The sequence below is a fragment of the Sorex araneus genome, chromosome 5 (assembly GCF_027595985.1).
Source record: "Sorex araneus isolate mSorAra2 chromosome 5, mSorAra2.pri, whole genome shotgun sequence".
Classification (NCBI taxonomy): domain Eukaryota; kingdom Metazoa; phylum Chordata; class Mammalia; order Eulipotyphla; family Soricidae; genus Sorex; species Sorex araneus.
The window spans coordinates 48,678,397-48,686,192 of NC_073306.1; the positions used below are offsets into that span (position 1 = coordinate 48,678,397).

Here is a 7,796-nt window from a genome sequence, read left to right on the forward strand (position 1 = left end):
GTCATTCTAAAGATGCAGATGCAGGGGCCAGAGATATAGTACAGTAGGTTCATCATTTACCTTGCACACCATCCGTCCCGGTTTGATCCCCGGCATCCCATATGGTCCCCATCGTCAGGAGTAATTCCTGAGTGTAGAGCCAGATGTCGCTCCAGCCCCCTCCCCCACAAGTAAATACAAATTCAGATACAGAGCTGTGGGATTCTTTATTGACCACAGGTGTTGTCCTGTTCTCCCAGAGCCCCCACTGCTGCCCGTCGGCTCCCATCCTCGTCAACCCTCTTGAGCAGAGTCTTTCTCAGGCTTGCAATGGATTCGGGCAGGCATTGACCTCATCTGAGGTAGAAGAGGTGGGTGAGGGCGCTGATCAGGAGGAGGAGCAGGCTGCCTTCACCCAGTGTGCCGAGTGTAGAGGCCGCATTCTTCCCAGTTTTGGTGGTCGAGCTGTTTTTCTCTTCTGAGACCACAGTGTGGATCTACAAGAGGAAAGGTGGGGTACATTCAGGGCACCCGAATCTCTGCATATTCTCCAGAGATACATTCTGCCTCCCCCACATGACAGTCCTCAGTCTGTCCTTGTGCCCTGTGGGGGATACGCGGGGTCTCCTTGGGGACCACAACACAGGAGGACCAGAGGCTGTCCCGGGCTCACCCCGCAGAGCCTTCCACAGAGGCCAAGCCACGAGCTTCTCTAGTCAGAGCAGCTGTGGCCCCAGCCTTTGACCTTCCCAGTTAGGCCCTGTGTTCCCGGTGGCTGTCACAGCTCTGGGTGCCCTGAGAGGGGGCTGCTGACACCTGGTGAGGTGTGAGTGGTGGGAAAGGTTGTGGCTAAAATGACTTTCCCTCTGAGGAAATGGCAGCACTCAGCCAACTGATGTCTGGGCTCTGCTCTCCGCAGTGCTCAGCTGCTGCCGCTGGCTGCCACACAGCTCTGACCCAGGACCCAGGACATGGCAGTCCCCTCCCCTTGCCCACTGGAGCCCCCACCTTTCTGGAGTGGGACACTTTGATTGCCTTTGGGTCCCCCAACCTAGCAGCCCCTTCTCCAGCTGCTTCCCACCCCTCCAGCACTGGCGTAGCCGCCTTGGGACCTCTGTCCCCACCCTCTTACTGGTTCCCTATGGACTGTTCGCCAGACATTCTGAGGAGATACCTCAAGGGCACTGGCACCCTGTAGATGCTCCCCAGCCCTTGGGCTTCTGCTGGGAGCAACCATCAAGCAGCCACCCTGAAGGGCTATAGGGCTGAAGCCTGCCAGGGTCCCAGTGCGGGAGCTGCGCTGCCTCTGCAGGCCCAGGGGTAGAAGGTTCGGGGCGTAGGAACCTGTATTCCCTCCCTCCATGCCAGTCTGGGGGTCTGGGGCACTGCATGTGCTGCTTGGGTTTTTTTTAGGCCTCTGAACTCACTCTTGGTGGTGCCAGGGGGACCAGCCAGTACTTGAACCCCGGGATCCAGCATGCAAAGCTGTGCTCAGCCCTTTGAGCCATCCGCCACCCTGAGGGGCTGTTCTTACCTGAAGCATTAGCAGGAGGCTGATGGTGACCACGATTAAGAAGAGGCCCTTCATCTTCGGAGACTCAGTGGCTGTTGGAGCAGAGCACGAGGCTGTGGGCTGGTCGCTTTGGCTGTTGTTGAACCAGGCGGCAGGGGAAGCTGCTGAGAGGGGCGGGAGGAGGGCTCATAGGGTGGGGTGGGTACCGCTTCCTTTCCTCAGACCTCAGGCTTGAGAATCCCAACCCTGAGTCAAAAGGGGAACAGAATCTGTCACCTTAAAATATATTTCTAGTTTAATATATATATGTATATGTGTATATATATGAGTGCAATATTCTATGTTTGTCCTTCCTCCAACTAATTTCACTCAGCATGATACTCTTCATGTCTAACCATTTATAAGCAAGTTTTATGACTTCCTTTTTTTCCTCCACCCTTCTCAGAGAGCCCAACAAGCTACTGAGAGTATTCCGCCCACATGGCAGAGCCTGGCAAGCTACCTGTGGTGTATTCGATATGCCAAAAACAGTAACAGCAAGTCTCACAATGGAGACGTTACTGGTGCGCACTTGAGCAAATCGATGAACAACTGGATGACAGTGCTACAGTGCTATTTTTTTCCTGGGTGGCTGCATAGTATCCCCCTGTGTAGATATGCCATAGTTTTTTTAAATCCAGTTGTCTATTCTTGGGCCAGCTAGTTGGCTAGTTTTCAGAGCCACAGACAGGGAAAGCCTTGGAAGGAATAAATGTCACGCTTTGGAGAAGTTCCTCTGTGCCAGGAAGGGGAGGGGGAGGGACCAGAGACCCAGAGACCCCCACGTGAGGGCGGCAGCTTCCTTAGTCTGCTAACCTGTCTGCTAACCCCAGTGTCCTCCTCCTCCACTGCCTTTCTTGGGCGAAGAAGACTCCTCCATCTCCAGCGACTCCCCCTGTTCCCATACAGAAAGGTGATGAAACTTGGGTTTAGTACTGTTTAGTTTTCTCTTCATTCTCTCCTTAATCTTATGGGGGTGGCAGAGGGGGCCTTAGGCAAGATCCTAGATGAGCAGAGGGAGGGTTTTTTCTTTTTCTTTTTCCTTTTTTTGGCCTTTTGGGTCACACCTGGTGATGCCTAGGCTGCGCCTTCAGAAATTACACCTGGCAGTGCTTCGGGACTATATGGAATGCCGAGGTTTGAACCAAGGCAAGCGTCCTACCAGCAGTACTATCTCTCCAATCCCGAGGGAGGTTGATTTTTCCTGACCTCCAGCTCTAAGTCCCTGGCAGGGAATGGGTGTGGGAGTGGGACTGAGCTGAGCGTGTGTGGGGGCAGGGGGGGTAGGTGGCAAATGTAGGGAGCAGGAGAGAGCCTGCTTCTTTATTCTGGACCAATCACCCTTAAACTCTTAGACAGAGGTTCTAGAAACTTCTGAGCTGCCAAACAGCGAGTCAAGGGAGCAGTGTGAGAGATGGGCGGGGAGAGGTGCTATGGACAGATTCCACTTCAGAGACACTAGGTAGAGAAAGGCCTTAGAGATTAGGGGAGTCTCCAAAAAGGAAGGGACACTGACAGGAACCAGAAAGCCTCATTTCTGGGGATGTCCTTTTCCTCCTGGCCACAAGATTTCTAATGTCCAGGAAGGAGACGAGTGAATTATTTATTTATTTATTTATTTATTGCTTTTTGGGTCACACCCGGTGATGCACAGGGGTCACTCCTGGCTCTGCACTCAGGAATTACTCCTGATGGCACTCAGGGGATCATATGGGATGCTGGGAATCACACCCGGGTCAGCTGCGTGCAAGGCAAACGCCCTACTTGCTGTGCTATCACTCCAGCCCCTCCCATGTTTGTTTTGTAGCTCTGGGGATCAAACTCAGGGCTTCACACTTATGAGGTAAATGTTCCACCACTGAGCCACATCCCTGGCCATTTCCGGTTAATTCATTCTAATCTTTAGTAATCTTGGTAAAGAAAACAATGTGGCTTGGGTCAGTTGGGGGTGTGGAGTGGGTGTAAAAGCAGACAGACATAGTGGAAGGGGATTAGGACATAGGATGGAGATCTGTGAGGTTCCCGCAAGCTATGGGGCCATGCAATAGCCCCATAGCTGCTTACTTTATTTTTTAGGGGGGAACACACCTGGAGGTTCTCAGGGCTTACTTCTGAGTCTGCACTCAGGGATCACTCCTAGTGGCACTCAGGGGATTATATGTGGTCCTGGGTATTGAACTCGGGTCGGCAGCATGCTTACTTCATTGTGTGGGACCAGGATGGATCAAGTGCTCTATTTCTGATGTCACACCATTTTTGTTTTGTCTTGTGGCCACATCCAATGGTATTCAGGGCTTACTCCTGGCTCTGTACTCCCGGACCACTCCTGGTGGGCTCAGGGAACCACATGGGGATTGAACCTAGGTCTGCCTTACCTTACTTTTCTGGCCTAATCATACTCCATCTTTACACCTTTTCACATTTCATCTTCTCAGTGAGACTATGTGGTCAATTTTGTAATTATTCCCCAACACACACTTTTTGTTTTTATTTTTTTAATTTTTGGGCCACACCTGATGGTGCTCAGGGCTTATTCCTGGCTCTAAATTCAGAGCAGGGAGTCTCTTGTCCACATGCCTGGCTGTCTTCCCTCGAGGCCCCTCGGAGGGGATGGGCTCCAGCTTCCCTCCCCACCCCGAGCAGAGCTCCCGGCAGCCAAAGACCACCAGAACTTAGCTACAGCCATGCTGGAGGCCCCTCTCCACACGTTCGGACAGGCCTCATGCATGAAGGTACCGGCAGAGGAATCCAGGTGTGTGTAATCCCATCAATGGCCAACATCCAGAGAGAGACTTAAAAGCAAGCTCTCAGAAGCGCGTGGCTGCGCGCTATCTTTAGCCTACTTCTCCCTCTGGGAGAAACTGGCAAGCTTCTGAGAGTTTCCTGCCCACATGAGACAGCCTTGCATGCTTCCCATGGTGTATTCACATGCAAAATCCAGTAATAAGCTGGATCTCATTTCCCTGACCCTGAAGAGCCCCCAGTGCAACATCGTTAGGAGGGCCGAGTGGAGATGGACTTCTAAGATCTCAGGGAAAAGACGAAATGAGATGTTACTGAGCCCGCCCGAGAAATCGGTGATTAACGAGATTTTGTGATTGTGTGATTGACCTGATGGTGCTCAGGGCTTATTCCTGGCTCTAAATTCAGGGCTCACACCTGACAGTGCTTGGGGATATGGCAGTGTGTATGGGATCGAATTCATCTGGGCACAGGCCTTACCCACTGCACTCTCTTTCTGGCCCCATATCCCTATTTTCTATTTTTTGTTTGTTTTTGAGCCACATCCGATGATGTGCAGGGAGTACTTCTGTCTCTGTACTTGGGGAATCACTCCTGGCAGTGCTCAGGGGACCATATGGGATGCCAGGGATTAAACTCGGGTCAGCCACGTGCAAGGCAAATGTCCTATTGCTTTGACCCCTCTCTCTATTTTTTTTTTTTGGCTTTTTGGGTCACACCCAGCAATGCTCAGGGGTTACTCCTGGCTTTGCACTCAGAAATTACTCCTGGCAGTGCTTGGGGGACCATATGGGATGCCGGGGATCGAACCCGGGTCGGCCGCGTGCAAGGCAAACGCCCTACCCGCTGTGCTACCGCTCCGGCCCTCTCTCTATTTTCTTGATGAAGAACAGTCTCATTTGAACTTGACTTCATTTCTGAAAACCCAATGTGAAGCTGCCCCTCAGGGTTGGACCCTGAGAGGCCCCTAGTAAGCTCTGGCTCCTCAGCATGTATACCCCAGCCCTGGAGAACCCTAAGTTGCCTCCCCCTTTCCTATTTTTTGTCTTATTTGCATGAAAGCCAAGAAGTGAGGAGGCAGTAGTTGGCTGGGGGACCATGAGGGAGGTAGAGAATGAGAGCCCTCACCGCCACCCCCTTTCTTCTAGGCCCTCCTGAGCCTTTGACTCAAGTCTCAGCTGCCTCTCTGGGGCACCTGGGGGCAGGTGATGCTGGGTGGGTGGGAATACATGAGTTGGGGAGCTGGCAGGTGCTGGAAGGGCACTGGCCAGGACCCTGTAGTGCTGGGAGTTCAGGACTGCTCTGCCAGCACCCCCAGGGAGTCGTTAATCTTCTTAGAAGAGGCAAGACAGATGGGCTGGAGAGAGCTCAAAGAGCAGAGCTCAGGCTTTGCATGTGGGAGGTAGGGCTTAGTTCCCCATACCGCATGGTTCCCTGAACTGCGAGTGACCCCTCCCTACCCCAAGAAGCACTGAGCTGTGAGGAGGAGTCCTTGAGCACCACCAGCTATGGCCTCAAAACCAGAAGAACAAAAGATAACTCCGGGGAGGCGGGGGGGGGGGGGGGGGCCCTTCCTGCCCCACCTGAGGCGTGGGCAGCAGTGCATGTAAATGTGACTCTTTGTAGAAGTGCCTGGGATTCTCCCACCTGCATATCAAGAAGTAAGAGCCTCATCACTTTCCTTCTTCTGTCCTCTGAGCAAATCACTCTGCCTCACTATACGGGGATAGACAGAAAACACCAGCCACAAAGGAGAAAGTGCTCTGATGTGCAGACAGATGGCCTGAGGTTAGGCTGGAGAGGAACCAGAGTGCATCTCAGCTGCAGTGTCCTACGGCAACGCCTCAGGCCTGACTTCTGAATCCTCAGCAAGCTAGGAAGTCTCGGTCACACTCTACACTGTCCCTAGGAGTCATAAACTCCTCCCCAGGCTGTCCTCCCACTCTGTTTTAGGTTCCATTGTAGCCCCTCTCCCATGCCCACAGAGCCTATACCCAACTGTTATTTCCCTGGTTATTTATAGTCCACTATTTTTTCTGCAAAGAAAGCCCCCTCCAAATACTTTATTCGACAAACTCTTACCTGCTTATCAAGACTCAGCTCAGAAGTCCCTTCCCATGGAAAATTTGCACCGGGAAACTCCTTCAGAAGAGGAACTTGTGCCTCCACATTCCAAGTACACCTTCCTACTGACGTCTGGTTTACACATGTAAGATGGACTGACTAATGAAAAGCCCCCTGCAAGCAAGGAAGGTGAATTCTAACTGCCCTACTCAACAGTCCTGGGCAACTGCCGTTCTCCAGATCCGTTGGGCCAGTTGGGTGAGAAGCCCCCTCCCCACCTTTTTCTGTTAACCAGAACAAGGGACTGTTCCAGCTCCCTTAGGGTCGAATCCTGCTCTCTTGATGTCTGCTCAGCAGTTATTTTAAATCTTTCTCAAAGAGTCTGGCCTGGTTTCTGGCAGCCTAACCCAAGATTGTGTGTGCTCAGGACATGGCCTATTCCCTCAAAGGGTTTCTAGGTCTGGTCACTCTCTACACCAGCACAGCATAGAGCACAGAGTAAGTAGGTGGCAGTGTATCCAAAATGAATGATGCCCCACTGCCAAACCTCACACACCTGTATTCAGTCAGCCTATTAATATTATTCTTTCCCCAGACTTTGGACCATGCCCAGCTCTGCAAGTGTTTACTCCTGGTGTGCTCAGAACTTACAACTGGCTTTACACTCAGGATTCACTCCTGATGGGCCTTGGGAGATCATATGGGGTGCTGGGGTAACATCAGGTCAAGTGCCCTACCCACGTTAATAATGAACACTGTTGTCCTATAAATACTTTTTATTGATTTGGTTTTGGGGCCCTCCCCAGCAGTGGTCGGGGGCAACTCCATGCTACATGTTCAGGGATCACACCCAGCTATGTTGAGGGACTATGTAGTACTAGAAATTGAACCATACCTTTGACATGCAAAGCATGTGGTCAGCCCTTTGAGCCACCTTCTGACACAATCAATACTCTTCAACGGGGTAACAGCAGGCTAAGAAGTGGAGGGTGACCACTGCAGAAGAGAGATGAACTTTTCATTTGGACAGCTTTTCCTTAAAAAGTATTTGTTGGGGCTGGAGTGATAGCACAGTGGGTAGGGCATTTGCCTTGCATGCAGCCAACCCGGGTTCGATTCCCAGCATCCCATATGGTACTCTGAGCACCACCAGAGGTAATTCCTGAGTGCAGAGCCAGGAGTAACCCCTGAGCATCTCTGGCTGTGACCAAAAAAAACGCAAAAAAAAAATTTATTATGGGGCCTGGAGCGATAGCACAGTGGGTAGGGCATTTGCCTTGCATGCGGCCGACCCGGGTTCGATCCCCGGCATCCCATATGGTCCCCCCAAGCACCGCCAGGAGTAATTCCTGAGTGAAAAAGCCAGGAGTAACCCCTGTGCATCACTGGGTGTGACCCAAAAAGCAAAAAAAAAGTATTTATTATGGACACACCTCAGAGATGCTGCCTCTAAATCCCC

General features: G+C 51.9%; 1 long non-coding RNA gene across 1 annotated transcript in view; it reads right to left on the reverse strand.

Annotated features, from left to right (window-relative positions):
* Positions 1–204: 204 nt before the first annotated feature.
* The window catches only part of LOC129405112 (uncharacterized), a 34,332-nt gene continuing 26,740 nt past the window's right edge, over positions 205–7,796 (reverse strand). The window contains exons 2-3 of the long non-coding RNA XR_008630333.1: positions 1,514–1,738; positions 205–476 (exon numbers count right to left, since the gene is read on the reverse strand). This is a non-coding gene — a long non-coding RNA (uncharacterized LOC129405112). The remainder of the gene's footprint in view (positions 477–1,513; positions 1,739–7,796) is intronic.